The sequence below is a fragment of the Eschscholzia californica genome, unplaced genomic scaffold (genome assembly GCF_041429995.1).
Source record: "Eschscholzia californica isolate CP2 unplaced genomic scaffold, dmEscCali1.0.p SCAF_2, whole genome shotgun sequence".
NCBI classification, from domain to species: domain Eukaryota; kingdom Viridiplantae; phylum Streptophyta; class Magnoliopsida; order Ranunculales; family Papaveraceae; genus Eschscholzia; species Eschscholzia californica.
In genome coordinates, this window is record NW_028238309.1 from 23359601 (window position 1) to 23374677 (window position 15077).

The following is a 15077-nucleotide window of genomic DNA, read 5'->3' on the forward strand; positions in this document are numbered from 1 at the left end:
TAAACAATTTAGTATGTGTATCCTGCCCTACAATGACTAAAACAAAAAAAGTTGGACACCCTTTAACAACAAGAAGGATTTCAAATTTATTAAATCTCACATTGGGTACGAATGATTTTACATTAAGAAAGAAAAAAAATGTTTTCTAACATACCAAAATCACATTCCAAGGTCTGTGATTCAGTGAGCTAATCCAATTACTATAACTTTGAAACTTGATAAATGAAATAGAAATAAGGAAACAAACCGATTTGCAACGTTTAGCAGAAGTACCAAACCAATTTGCAACGTTTAGCAGAAGGATCTGGTTCATGTCATGATACAATCTGCAACAGGAGAAAAACCCTAGAATTACTAAAAAAAACTCACGATGAATTGAGAAAATAAACGGAGACAAAGTGATAAAAAAACACAGATAGATGATGAATAAGAAGAAATTTTCTACTTCACTCTATTAAAGAAGGAGAAGAGGAAATGAAGGGCTTGGGCGTTTGGAAATCTGATTTTCTTTTCTGTATGTAACTCCTTTTCTCTATCTTTAACTCGTTTTCTCTATCTTTAACTCTGGTTTAAGGTGCTTGGCCGTTTGGACATTTCATAGAATCACAGAGTAAATGGAGAGAGAGAGTTATATTTAAATGGCCGTTCAAACATCGTTGACGGTGTAGATTAAAAAGATGAGGGGATTTTGAGGGTCTAGATTTATCATGTTGTTGACATTCTCTCATTGAGTGGGTTAACAAATCTTCATTTTTAAGGGAGGTAATAGATCTAGTGATTTAGATTTGTAGAAAAATATAACGAACGACCGGATTTGTCTTTCGGCTTGTCCCAGTCAGCAAAAAACTTTGCGTTTTATATAATAGATTAAAGATGTTTGACCTAGTCAGAATGTTTCCTTCTATTTTACTATTGTATAGATTTTAAATTAGTGGAGAATCAGTATATTTAGTAATTTTATATTTTTTTAAGAAAACTTTTGGGATCTATATCTAAATATTTCTTATTTAGAATGTCTTTCATTTATAAATTAATAAATTTTTCCTTGAGGAAATTATTTTCACTCTTAGTAAGTTTTCATTGTTTTTACGATTATGCAAGTTAGCTATTTAAAAGTTGTTATTCGAATTTGATTAGGTTTAGAAACCCTAAAATTATATAAAACTTTTATATAGTTGTTTAATTTATTCAATTTTATCAATAAAACTACAATAGTTTCTCTACTGTTTGTGAGTTTAAAATTTACGTTTTTCTTAGTTTTAGACATAGAGATAAAGTTTTTCTAGATTTTCTGTAGCGTCACTTAAGGTTGATTTTTTACATAACAACGAACACACTAATTAAAAATAATAGGTTTACATAACAAGAAGAAGAAAATAGTTCATCATCTCTCTTATTTCGGACAACTTTATCTCCTCAGTGAAAATCCTAAAATTCTCCTGATTATGTTAATCTCCAAATTTGTCACTAAAATTTTATCCCTCATCACTTTAAATAACACTTGCTAATTGAAAATTGTGAAACTAAGGTTTCTCATGTGCTAATTAAAGCAGGGAGTTGTCGAATTTGGTTTGTAATGTGCTAACTAAAATCAGTGAGTGATCGAATTTAGTTTGTAATGTTGCTAATTATAATTGTGTAACTAAACTTTGTAATGTGTAATTGAAACTTAAAAGGTTGTACGATGCTAACTGAAGAAGATGAGAGCTCTTCATGGTGTCAAAATAAAATCCCACACCTCTCCTATAAGTTGGATTTCTAATGCTCCTCCCTCTTTGAAACTTATCGAACTTATTTCTTTAATCACTCTCTTCTATGAAAGTTTATCTTGCATCACTCCCTCTGAAAATTTCCCTCTTTCACTCATCTCTCATTTTTTGCTCTGGAAATCTTCCTCAAATATTTGTCACCAATATAGGACCAAAGATATTCTTCAAGAAATTAAAGAAGTGTTGAGCTCCATACTAGTCAAATGTAGTTGGTCATACTGACTTTTTTATATTGTAAAAACTGGGCTAAGGTAAAAAAATGATCCGCTAATAAGATCCACCCCCGACATAGAACGAAATAAGGCGCATGTCCTTTTGTCAGGAAAAGTACTTTCCAGCTGTACTTTTCCTTTCTTTCTTCTTCATCATTAACCCTTGCATCGTACACTAAGCGATAAACTTTCCATCTCTTATTTTTCTTTTCATATTTTCTTCACCATCTCTTTCTCTCTCTCTCTCTAAAATTTGTGAAACTTTTATTTCTCTCTCTCTCTAAAATTTGCGATAAACTTTCCATCTCTTATTTTTCTTTTCATACTTTCTTCACCATCTCTTTCTCTCTCTCTAAAATTAGCGAAACTTTTATTTCCCCTCTCTCTAAAATTTTATTTACAAATCAATGAGGCAAAGACTAATGGGGTTTTAAGAACAGATCTGCAAGATTTGACATCAAAATTACATGAAGTATTTCTTGAACAGATTTGAATTTTTTCTTGAACAGATATGAATTTTTTCTTGAACAGATTTGGATTTTTTCTTGAACAAATCTGGAAGTTTTGTAACAGATTTGCACTATAAACTTCGTTTTAGAAGATTAAGGATTAAAGTGTAGCTTATTTCGGTTGCATAAATTTTAGTGTATGAGGATGATAATGATATTAGGAAGATCTGATCCAATAAATTTCTTCATCTTGTAAATATGATCTCTTCTTAATTTTATCTTATTTTTGTATCTACATTTCTCTATCTTACAAATCATCGTTGTTAGATCTAAATTTTTTTGTACTAGATCGATCTAATAAAAATTTTATTTTCTTTTTTGTGTGTATGATGATATTGGAAGATCGATCTAAAGTTTTGTGTGTATGAAGATGATGATGATGTTGCAAAGGACATTGTACTTTTTTTTTTCTTTTTTTGGTGTGTAAGATGTTGTTGTTGATAATGATGATCAATACAGGGGGGTTGCTTTGTAATTCATTAGTTGATTTGATTGTTAGAATCTGTAAGAAATTAGAGAAGTGTGGAAGCCATAATTATATATAACATTTTTTTTACTCCAATATATATAACATACGTTTGGAGTTTGATAGGCCTAAAAATAGGTCTATTCCCCAAGTGTAGGGGTCAAGTTATAGTATTTCTAATAAGTCGAGTTTCGTTCCAAAGGACAAGCTATTTTACCTAAATCTTGAATTAAACCCCCTTTCAAACTTTTGATTTGATTTGGAAACTACTATGAAAAAAAGAAAGCAATACTAATAGACTAATAAGAATGAAATCAAGGTGAGAAGAAGAATCTAGGGTTTTCGATTTCACCACATAAATGGACTACTTAAAACATGCATTAATTAACAAATCCCTTTTCTCATGTATAACTCAAAATCTAACATAATAAACTATTTAGATTTCGGAATATATTCTTTAATAACACAATTCAAAATCAAGAATGTATGATTGACTATCATATAAAACTAATTTCCTACACTATCATTCAAGATCTAAAAGGCATATCTCATCTAATAAATCAATAAAAGCATGAAATATCTAATTATAATACATGAATGATAATAAGGTTATAGAATCAACATGGAATGACAATCAATAGGCATTGAAACTCAAAATAAGGATTCATTGATTTATAACATATCTCGAAATAAGCCCAAATATGGGTTTCCTCTACACCCTAGATACAAAATTTAGCTACTCATGGAATCTAAAATAATATTCATTGAATTCATAAAATAAATGGAATTACAAAAGATTAATGGAAAGAAATCACCAAGAATGTTCACAATCCATATTCCCATGTATATCCATTTTGATGTCCAATTTAAGCTCCAAGTGTCTCAAGAATATTACCCAAATCTCCAAATAATAGCTTATTAGAAGATAAAAGAAGAGAAATTTAGAAGAGAGATAGAAGAAGAAGAGATTTAGAGAAGAAGGTATGGAGAAATTAGAAGGTTAGAAGAAGAAATTAGAGTAGAAAGAAAATGTAGAGAAAAGATGAAGGTGCTAGAGAAAGTAGAAGAAAAGAATGGTGGCTAGGGTTTTTAGTTGAGAAGAGGTAGAGAGAAAAGGAAGCTAAGAGAGGCTAAGAGGGGAAAGGAAGGCTTAGGGTTTTACAACTACCAGAAGGAGGAAAGAGGGGCTAAGAAGGGAGAGGTTGGTTGGTCTTCTAAAAGTGTTTATATAGGATTAGGGTTGAGTTGGGGTTAAAATTGGTAAAAAGTGGAAAGCTGAGGGCTAAAAGGGTAATAAGAGGGTTTAAAAGGGCAAAACCCTAGTTGGGCTGGCGGCTAGGGTATAATGTTGGATTTCGGTTTGATTTGGTGTGGCCGGAATCATGGTGTTAAGTTGCGGAAGGAACATCAGCCGTCGATTCTCACGCGCACGGATCTGGAGTGACGATACAAGGCCATGTGTCTCGGAGCACGGTACTTAAACAGCTTCGGGTGCACGGGATAATCAATAAAACACGGGATGCACAGGAGCCGTCCGATCTTGATGACGCGGGAGGTTGCGGCCAAGATTATAACGTGGGGGCGGGACTACTGGAGCAAGCTGCGACGCGCTACACTGAATTAGGCTTATAAGGGCCACTTCGATGTCCAGCGGAAACACGGGATTTCGATGCTCCGACCTCCGAACTACGACACGTGTCCCTAAGCATACCGCGGGCCAGAAACTTGCCCGACATTGTACCGAATGCTGACCAAATGTTGACCTGACTTTGACCTTGGTTTATTCCTTCGTCCGAACTCCGATTTGACTTCCGTTTTCTCCTACGGACTCGTCTCGACCTCTACTTTTCAACCACGCACTGACCTTGGCCAAATTTCCAGAATGTCCTTGACTCCAAATGACCAAAATACCCTTTATGCATCTTTTTCTCATTTTTAACCGTTTTTCACACCTAACTCTACTAAAGACACCTAATCAAGAAAACCAACCATTTTATTACAATAAAGACTCGAAACAGTCTAACTCGGCTAATTTAAACGACTCCGATGGGACATTTTCATGACCCATCAGAGTTGCTTAAATTAGGTGAACAAAATATTAAACATTTCTAATATAAGCTCGCAACTTTTCAATTAATAAACAAAGAGACTGAGAGACCAAAGCGTAGAGATAAGGTGACAGTGGACACGATTATCTTAAATCTCTAGATGATTTGAGCTCCCCATATTGTTTACCAAATTACCATTGATGATGATGCTGAATGTGAGTGAAGTAACACAAATCTTATAGTTGTTACCTTAAACGGAAAGTAACGAAGGTATCTGCATGGGTCTAGTTTTCACCCTCGTCGGTCAAGAGTTTGAGGGTGGGGTTTAAGCCTTGAGAGGCTCTTGGTTACTTTATCAGTATTGAAAAAAAGCTACAAATTTATAAAGAATGATCGATGTATACGGGTCTATTCCCGCAAGTATACGGGACCTTTAAATTTCAAATTGACACCCCATTTATTAATCTTGGTTTTGTTTGGAAAATGATTTAATAAGAAAACACTAATATATAGATTAATGAAGAATGAAATCAAGATAGGAAAGAAATCTAGGATTTTTTTATTCCACCACATAAATAGACTTCCTAAAAATGCACTTAATTAACTAATCATTTTTTTCATATAACTCAAAATCTAACATAATGAACTATTTAGATTTCGGAAGATATTCTTTATTAACACATTTCCTAATCATGTATTTCTAATTGACTATCATTTAAAGACTATATACTCTTTTAACTATCATTCATCATCTAACGACCTATTTCATATAACAACTTAACGAAAGCATGAGATATCTTGAAGCATGAACAATAAAAATATTATAAAATATATATTGAATGACAATTAGTAGACACTAAAACTCAATAAAAGGATTTATTAATTAATAACATATTTCAAAAAAACCAAGTTTGGGTTTTCCTTAGATACAAGATTAGCCACTCATTGAATTTAAAGACATATACCTTTTCTTTTTTTTGAGGAGAAGAAATTACATTCATAAAAGAAAGTTACATTGTTCAGTCTGGAGGACTAACTTGAAACAAAAGACAAGTTACTAAGGACCAAGTTGTAACGAAATTAACCAAAATGTACTAATAAAGAAATCACCCAAATCCTTGCTACATATGTTCTCCAACTATGATCCAAATTATACTCCAAATTCCAAGTGCTAGATCTTTGGTTGATTAGAGAAAGTAGGGTGTAGAAAAGAAACGGGAAAAGAAAATATGATAGAAGTAAAATGTAGTTTTAGAAATTAGAAATAGAAAGAAATTGAACAGAATAGATGAAGGTAGCTAGAGAAAATTGAAAAAGATAATTTTAGGATTTTACTATTAGAAGAGGGAGGGGGGAGAGAGAGAGCGAGAGAGGCCAACAACTAGTAATAAGTAATAGGATACGTGATATAAGACGGATCAAAAATAAGAAATCCAACGATCAAGATGAGTTCCAGACATAATAAACGTGTGTAACACGTGTAAGCACGTAACAGATCGAGAAGACGATATCCAACTATCACGAAGAATTCAGAATATTTCAAGATATGTGAAGATCTATAACATTTAGCATAATATATTCAGAATATCTCTTGTAACTGTCTAATGGTAATATTAGATAGATTTTATATTATTTTCTTGTTTAATTAGGAGAAACTAGGAAACCCCAAATCCTAAGTTGTTAATAAACATGAGAGGATCTAGGGATTAAATCATCGAGTTATGCCCGACAAATGTAAGGGAGAGGTGGTGGGCTTTTACATCTCTGGAACTCAGATTTTAATATTACTATTAACTTTTCTTCCAGTAAACTTATTCATGTTAAAGATCCTGATGGTTCCCCAGAATGGAACCTTTTCTGTATTTACGGTCCCCCTAGAATCAGAGACAAGGTTATTTTCTGGCCCAATTTACTTACCGTGATTAACGCTATTACTAATCCGATTTGCTGTATAGGAGACCTAAATAACGTTACATCTAACATGGAAAAATGGGGACCTTCAACATCTATCCCTTTTGCTAATCAATTTAAATTTTTCGCATCTCAGGCGGGTTTGATGGATTTGGGCTTCAATAGTCCAGCTTATACATGGACCAGCTGCAGATCATACGATCACTTAACAAGAGAAAGACTGGACAGAGCCTTATGCAATTATTCCTGGATTCTACGATTTCCTGATGCTGGATTTTCCACCTCCCAAAATATAATAGCGATCATTCTTCGATATTGCTTCAACTAAAGGCAGAAGGACACGCAGTGCAAACGATTAACAAATTCGAAGTGTTCTGGTCAAAACATGATCAATACCACACGGTATTTCAAAATAAATTGAATGACACTCAAGGATCCTTCTACGATAGAGTCAAAGGGGGTTAAAGACTCCATTAGAGACTGGAGTAAACATGCATTTGGCCACCTTTCAAACATAATAAAGATCCTACATAAACGGCTCAATGATGTACAATATGAAGACCCAACAGCTAATTCAATAGTTATCGAAAGTTTAATTCAGGAGGAATTATTACACCTTGAGGGAATCCATCGGTGCAAATTAGAACAACAATCTCGATCCAAATGGGCCCAAAACGAAGATCGCAAGTCGAGGGCCTTTCATGTCTCCATGTCCCAGAAAAGACAAAAAAGATCGGATCCATCAACTAACATTGCAAACAGGTAATATTTTTACAAATGGAATTGAAATAGCTAACGATTTGGTGGACTATTTTCAGAATTTATTTTCAGCTGAATCGATAGGCCCAACGCCGTTAGTGATCCTCTAAGCTTATAAAGTGATTTCAACCGATAATCCGAGTCATATGTCTAGGATCCCCACAACAGATGAGATTAAAGAAGTGGTTATGGAGATGGAATCGAGCAAGAGTCCGGGCCCGGATGGACTCCCATGTTTTTTCTACCAACATAATTGCGAAACAATTAGCCCACACCTAATCAGGTATATTCAATCCGCTTTCTGTACATGTACTATTTACCCTACTATCAACTTGACCACCATTGCATTGATCCCTAAGGTGAGACATCCTAACACGGCCTCTAAATTCCAGCCTATTGCCCTTTGCAACTAGATTTATAAATTTATCACTAAAATAGTTGCGAACAGAATTCGTCCTTACTTAGAAGATGTCATATCTTTGACCCAAAATGCATTCGTCCCGAGTAGACAAATCCTAGACAATTTTGTAATTACTCGGGAACTTATGCATTTTATGAAGCAATCTAAAACCCGAAAGGGGACTTTCTCTTTAAAAATCGACATGGCCAAAGCCTACGACCGGATTAATTGGGACTTCCTAAAACAAGTCCTGAACGCCACAGGTCTTTCCGACCCTTTGTTAGAGCTCATTCTTTCATGTATTACTACCCCTCACTATAACATTCAGATGAAGGGTAGTTTCCACGGGGATTTTGTGGCGACTCGGGGTCTGAGGCAAGGGTGTCCACAGTCACCCTACCTTTTTCTCCTAGTCACACAAGCTTTATCTCGCCTTATTTCTTATGATGAGTTACAGGTTCTTACAAAGGTTACAAGATCAACAATTTTAGTTCCACAATCTCGCATTTGCTGTTCGCCAAAGACCTCATTCTGTTTGGGAAAGCCACTCAAGACAACCTCCAAGCTATCCATAATATTATGAATGTTATTGTTCTTTTTCAGGGCAACTAGTCAACTTTAGTAAGTTCTCTATCTTTTTCAGTAAAGGTACCTCCCACGATATTCGCTCCTCTTATACCAACTCCCTTCAAGCTCCTATTATGACCGATCAAGCTAAATACCTCGGATCTCTTATCCTTAAACCTGGTAACAGAGTGAACAGTTACAATTGGTTAATAGAAAAGTTCGACAAAACTCTAGCAGGATGGAAACAAAAGCTAACTTCCCAAGCGGGTCGGACGGTGCTAATTAAATCTGTCATGGGAAGCTATTGTACATATCCTTTTAGCTATCAAATTATTCCCAAGCAGGCTATCAATCAACTAGAAAAGGAAGAAAGAGGCTTCTGGTGGGTTCCTGAGAAAGGGGAGAGAAAATTACACTTCATCACCTGGGATATTATAACTTCCTCAAGGAAACATGGTGGATTGAGTATAAGGTCTTTACATGAAGTTAATCTATCTCTATTAGGCAAAATGCTCTAGCGATTTCTTACCAACAAGAAAGCTGTCTGGGTCAATTTGATGCATTCCAAATATGGTTTTCAGACAATTTTTGGACCAGTAATACTCCTAGAGTTGCTTCTCCATTTTGGAGGTCGATCTTAGACATAAGAGAGAGAATGTATAACAATATAGTTTGGCAGATAGGTGATGGAACTACTACTAGCATCATTCATGATCCATGGATCCCTGATTTAACTACCAAACTTCCTGATCTTGTGCAGAATTTACCTGATCATGTTTACTGGGTTGCAAACCTCCTCCTTCCAAACCAACAGACTTGGAACATCCAATTGATTCATAGTCTCTTTACTCCTGAAACTTGTAGAGCAATTCAGAACATAATTTTACTTACTTATCTTTCTTCTGACAGACTCATATGGACACCAATTGATTTGGGGAAATTTCCCCTAAATCATTTTAACGTCTATTACAGTCAGACTTATTTTAAACCCGAGTATAAGTGATTTCCAGTGGTCAAAACTTTGGAAGCAGGCCACCGAGTATAATTGATTTATAATGGTCCCCCCACTTTAGAGAATTTAGGAAAACACAATGATTCTGTTCAACAAGTTTGTAGAATGTGCAACTCTGGGGAGTCGGAGTCAACCTATCACCTATTCGGCACTTGCCCTAAATTCAGAGATTTAATCTCTCTCACAGGCCATCAAACTATAATCGATTTTGACCTGAATCCAATAGTTAACCTAGATAACATGCTCAATCATATGAATCAAATGGATAATATTTGTGTTATTTATACTCATCTACTTTGGAGGTGGAGGAAGACAAGAAATGATCTCATTTTCAACCAAACTGCAATCGATCTGAATAGGTGTTGGTGGCTAATTCAAAATGAGGTAAATCTTACTCAAGCTCCATTATTATCTATATACTTCTAACCTCCACATGCAGGTAGACCAATGGACTCCTCCTTCTTCACTTGATATCAAAATTAACGTGGATCGAGCATACAAATCTGAACAGGCGACGACAGCTGTTGTAGCTTGTAATCATATAGGAGAGATTATAGGGTCGAAATCATACAAGATAGAATCCATTTCCCCCATTTACAGTGAACTTCAAGCCTTTCAAATGGGAGTGAGTTCGGCACCAGATTTAGGGTTGGAAAGATTTATCTTAGAGGGAGACTCAGATCTCATGGTGGGATACATCACACGGGTCGATGCTTCCATACCTTGGCGGTTATCAACGGCGGTAAACAACTTACGAGAACGGCTGCGATCATTTAACGTGTCGGTCAAATACTGCCCTAGAAGTTGCAATCTAGTGGCTCATTACTTGGCTCAGTCGGAATTTGTCCCCCTATGCTTTTCATTGTAGTTGTTCCTTACTTCGTATGTCTGAACAATTATGCTTTAATGGAATCTTATTTAAAAAAAAAACAATATAATTTTCTTACCTCCAAAAACGGCAATAGATGACCATCTTAAAAGAAGTCCAGATACACGTGCTACATACCTGGTTCCCGTCCTAGGCCAGAGAAAGTTACTTAATGCGCATCCTCCTTTGCTGCACAACTTATTTCCTTATTACTCGTCGCTGCATACAAGAGGTGACTATTTTTTATGGTCAACGTCCATTATAAAAGCTACAAAACACAAAGATAAAGAGCAACTCAAGCCAATAGAATACCTGTGGAAATGACCTTAGCCTATTTCCTTCTAGCATCATAAATTTTGAGGTGTACGTTGCAGATTTTTGACGCCTCCTCATCTTTTTCATTTGAATTTGTCAACGGGTTAAAGGGCCCGCCGCATTACAAAAAATCTAAGAAATTCAAAAAGTAATGCAAAGCTAACAAAAGAAAACTATACGTTCTATTTAGTTATGTTTTACTCTAAATACACCTCTCTTATCATCTCGCACAATCACTTGAAGTTCAGCGGGAAGTGAATTTGGTAGCAACTCAATAAAACCCGAAGCTGGTTTCATTTTCGAAAGGTAGTCTGTCGCTTGGTTAATTTCCCTGTACACGTGTGTAATGGAAAAATCCTCAAACTGTAGCCATAGTGCTCGGATCTCTCGTATTATCCGGTTAAGGTGCCAAGGAGGTGTGTTCTCTGCATTCGTCAGAACAGAGACTGCTAATGAAGAGTCTGTTGCAATCTTTAAGTTTTTCTTACCAAAGAAAAACAGATTTCAGGTCAAGTGTTAGTATTTTCCACCAGGAAATTATCCGATTTGTAGTAGCTACAACTCCACAATGCTGTCCCAATGACAAGTGGAAGAATCCCAATTGCTCAACAATTGAATCAGTAAGAAACACACAAAACAAAAACCCCACGAAATAATCAACTTGAAATTGAAAACACACAAACCAAATCTTCTGCACATATATCCAAACCATATAAAGCTATGACTAAGATGAAGTCCAAGACATCTATACCAAATGCAACTAAGCAGCTAGTAGACAAAAAATACTTTGAGGTATTATCCAAATGAAACTCAAGACAAAAACTCACTTCTTCCACATTTAACTTCAGACTGGAACCCCATTTAAGAAGATAAATTAGCTTCTCTGTACACCACGGTAGTCCTAGAATACCAACACTAGAGAAAGGGTCCACGCGACATGTTATGGACGAATTGTTGAAAATTCCTCTATTTTTATGCTAGCTAGAAATTACAAGAGAACAAAAGAAATTGAAATGGTATTGTTCTTCCGAAAAAAGGCCATAAGCTAAAGGAAAGCAGATTTTTTAATATCGCAAATTCTTGAAAAAAAATTGGATAGGTAATTATGTATTAACTCCCTCATACAGAGAATACTTACGTACCAAGATAAATCTGGAAATCCCCTTCCGGAGGAAACTATAGCGCGTCTTCTTTGAGTTGGTCCGAGTTAAAAATCCCTGGAAAACATCAATTTGCTTCCGCTGAGTATAGTTTCTCTAACAAGGATGAAAATCAAAGATGCAAGTTTAAAAAGCCCCTTGAATGAAACAAGCTAGAATGGCGTTTTAACCCATCGCCTCTTTAACATTAACATGGCAAAATAAGACTAGACGTCCCGTCAAAGATATGCGTGAGAAAGAGAACAAGAACAAATACAAATACGTACATCAATTCAAGAAGATATGAAGAACGAAAAGATACTGAAAGAAGAAAGTCTTATTACATAACCCCATTTCAAAAATAAAAAGAACCTAGTCGTCAGATAGATCACCATTGGGAAGGTCGAGTACTTTTTCAGTATTGTAGGGTCCTGAAAAAGTATGAAGTAGATTCATTGTTTCTATATTTTCATAACTAACACCGCATTTCACAAAGCAATGTAGTTTCCCTAGAATAAGTACGATTTCACATCTCTGAGAAAAAATAAATGAACTTTTCATGCTTCTACAAATACCATTCTAACAAGTATAAAAATTGAAAAAGCAAGAGATAGAGAGAGAGAGAAACCCCTTCCGTTATAAAAAAACTACTTAGTAATTGAAAAGGACAGAACTTCAAAGGCAAAACGGCTTGGACCTTGGACAGGACATGACACAACTCATATAACTTCACATAGACACGTTGACCACAATTGAAACAACTATTAATACATCGCACCAAACAATATCCAATATAATATGTCGCATCTCAGGACATGACACAACTCATAACTTCACACACACATTGACCACAAGTGAAACAACTACAAAAGCAGAAATGAGTTTGGAGGCAAGATAAGTGAGGCGGTCATAGCTGGCTAACAATAAGACTATAAGACCGACAAGCAAAAAACTCGAAGTGTTAGCGCTTATGTTGCAAACAATTAGCACTAGATTATATTTTTAGCAAGTAGCAACATACTGCCACAGCGAAAATAAGATCAAGTACGATTTCGAAAGCAAACTTAAGTTAGTAATACAAACCGAAGTTGAAACGAAAAATCTATCAAGCAGTTTCCACCAGCATGATGGAGCTCCTACAATAGCAAGCAAATCTTCTAACATATCTTTAAAAGTCAAAAAATGAAGGAAACGAAAGGTAAACAACTTAGGAACCATGCATTTACTACTCATGGATCTGCAATAGGACTGCAAATACTTAATTTACACAAGATGAAGCATAAAACTCCGGTGTTATTTTGTGTCAAAAGTCAGCAAATTGTGATTCTCTCTACTACGATTCAGGAAAGTAGTTCTGTCCACTCAACATATACCGGATATAGATAGCAGATTGTCCACATTGTCCTACAAATAGTTGAAAGAAACTATATGCCTACTGTTAACGAGAGGTATGCTCGAGAAAGAACATAAATGCAAGTTAGAACAGAAGACCCCCTTTCCTGGACAAACCGAATCAAACCTTCATGTAAATAATAAGTCCCTTGAAAAACAAAACAACAAAGCCAAAATAATGTCTCAGAACACTAAAAGATATTTGGAGGAAACCTACCAACTCTATAACTCATATTCTACACAATTGCACGATGAACAGAGTATTGATATCTAACAACCCAATAACTCATACTCTACACAAATAGGATGAAAAAAATGGTACTATCAAATAAAAATCTATCGCTAAACTTCCTCACCACCAACTTGAAATAGAAACTCCCTTCAAGGAGACTGAGTCAGACTTCATTATAATTCCCAGTCAGTCAACAACCGGAACAAGTGACTGAATCTGCAAAGGAGACATCACTGGTAACACTTCATGAATATAATTTAAAGTGAATGTGAAAGAAATGTTTGTACAAATGATCCCTGTACAAAATGTAACTGTAGCTTTATATAAGAAAAAACACTTTCGAAGAAACAAAAGCACTCCCACAATGGAAACCTAATCCTCAGTAAACAAAGATAATCCAGTAAGATAAGTTCTACAACCTCTTGAAGAAATACATATCCCTAAAAGCGAGGCTAAGGAATTACATATTACGATTAGGAAAAAAGATTGCACAAAGAGAAAACTAAACTCTCATGAAAACCCTTAAATAAAGATCCTGCTTCACACCCCGTCGGTGAATGTCTGAATGTGGATAGCGACCACCTATACCCAGAACACAGTTAAAGCCTAAAGGCACTTACATATTAAAGGTGGAAGAGACGTAGCCTAAGCAAACCATTTTTCGTGGAACAAGCTATTATAGGAACCTCCATCTTAAAGGTGGAAGAGACAAAGCCCTAAGCAAAACAGTTTCGGAAAACACCTTATAAACAGAAAGCTTTATCGAAGAAACGTATAGATTTTTACATTATAAATACCACTCAGATACCAAGGATCAGGGTGAACACTCAAAACATAGCAGCTACTTAATTGAGGATTCCGAATTTAAGTAAATTGGCTTCATGGAATGAACATGGGCAGAATAAAAAATCTTATCTGAAGGCATTATAAAGAACAACCAATGACGAACACCCTTTTAATATCATACTTACAGTTGAATTAGATTTAAAGTGGCATCATTGACAATTTCAATTTCCAAAATGGCATAGATATCAAATCTGCAGAAAGCATTCAATCAAGAACATAATTTGAACCCCTCGTTTTACGAAACGTCAGACCTAAATAACCAAATTGAAAGGAAACTAATAGATGCTTAAGAACATAAATCAAGAAACACAAAATGAAGTCAACCTGACAACCTATATTAATATAAACACAAACAACGAGGAACCAGCTAAAGCTTCTATAACTTGAAAGAAGCCTGCAACAGATACCAAAAAATCAGGAAGAACACAACCGTAGATAGATCAGTTAAGGGGGGACAGAGAGAGGGGCCAAGGATTTATAATGCAAGATTCATTTTGTTTGTGAGGGATAAAGGTTTTAGTTTTGACCTACCTTCCCCAAATAATAAAAGCAAAATAAATGAAGGAAACAAACAGTAAAGAACTTAGGAACCATGGATTCACTACTCATGGATCTGCAATAGGACTGCAAAT

At 35.3% G+C, this 15077-nt stretch overlaps 2 long non-coding RNA genes across 2 annotated transcripts; both read right to left on the minus strand.

Moving 5' to 3' along the window:
- Window positions 1-8729: 8729 nt before the first annotated feature.
- Window positions 8730-10743, minus strand: LOC147557005 (uncharacterized). The gene is made up of 3 exons (XR_015235317.1): window positions 10660-10743; window positions 9409-9492; window positions 8730-8818 (listed from the first exon to the last, which is right to left on the minus strand). It is a non-coding gene; the product is annotated as an uncharacterized LOC147557005 (long non-coding RNA).
- A 1198-nt stretch (window positions 10744-11941) lies between these two features.
- Window positions 11942-14639, minus strand: LOC147557006 (uncharacterized). The gene is made up of 3 exons (XR_015233703.1): window positions 14571-14639; window positions 13059-13815; window positions 11942-12053 (listed from the first exon to the last, which is right to left on the minus strand). It is a non-coding gene; the product is annotated as an uncharacterized LOC147557006 (long non-coding RNA).
- Between the last annotated feature and the right edge of the window lie 438 nt (window positions 14640-15077).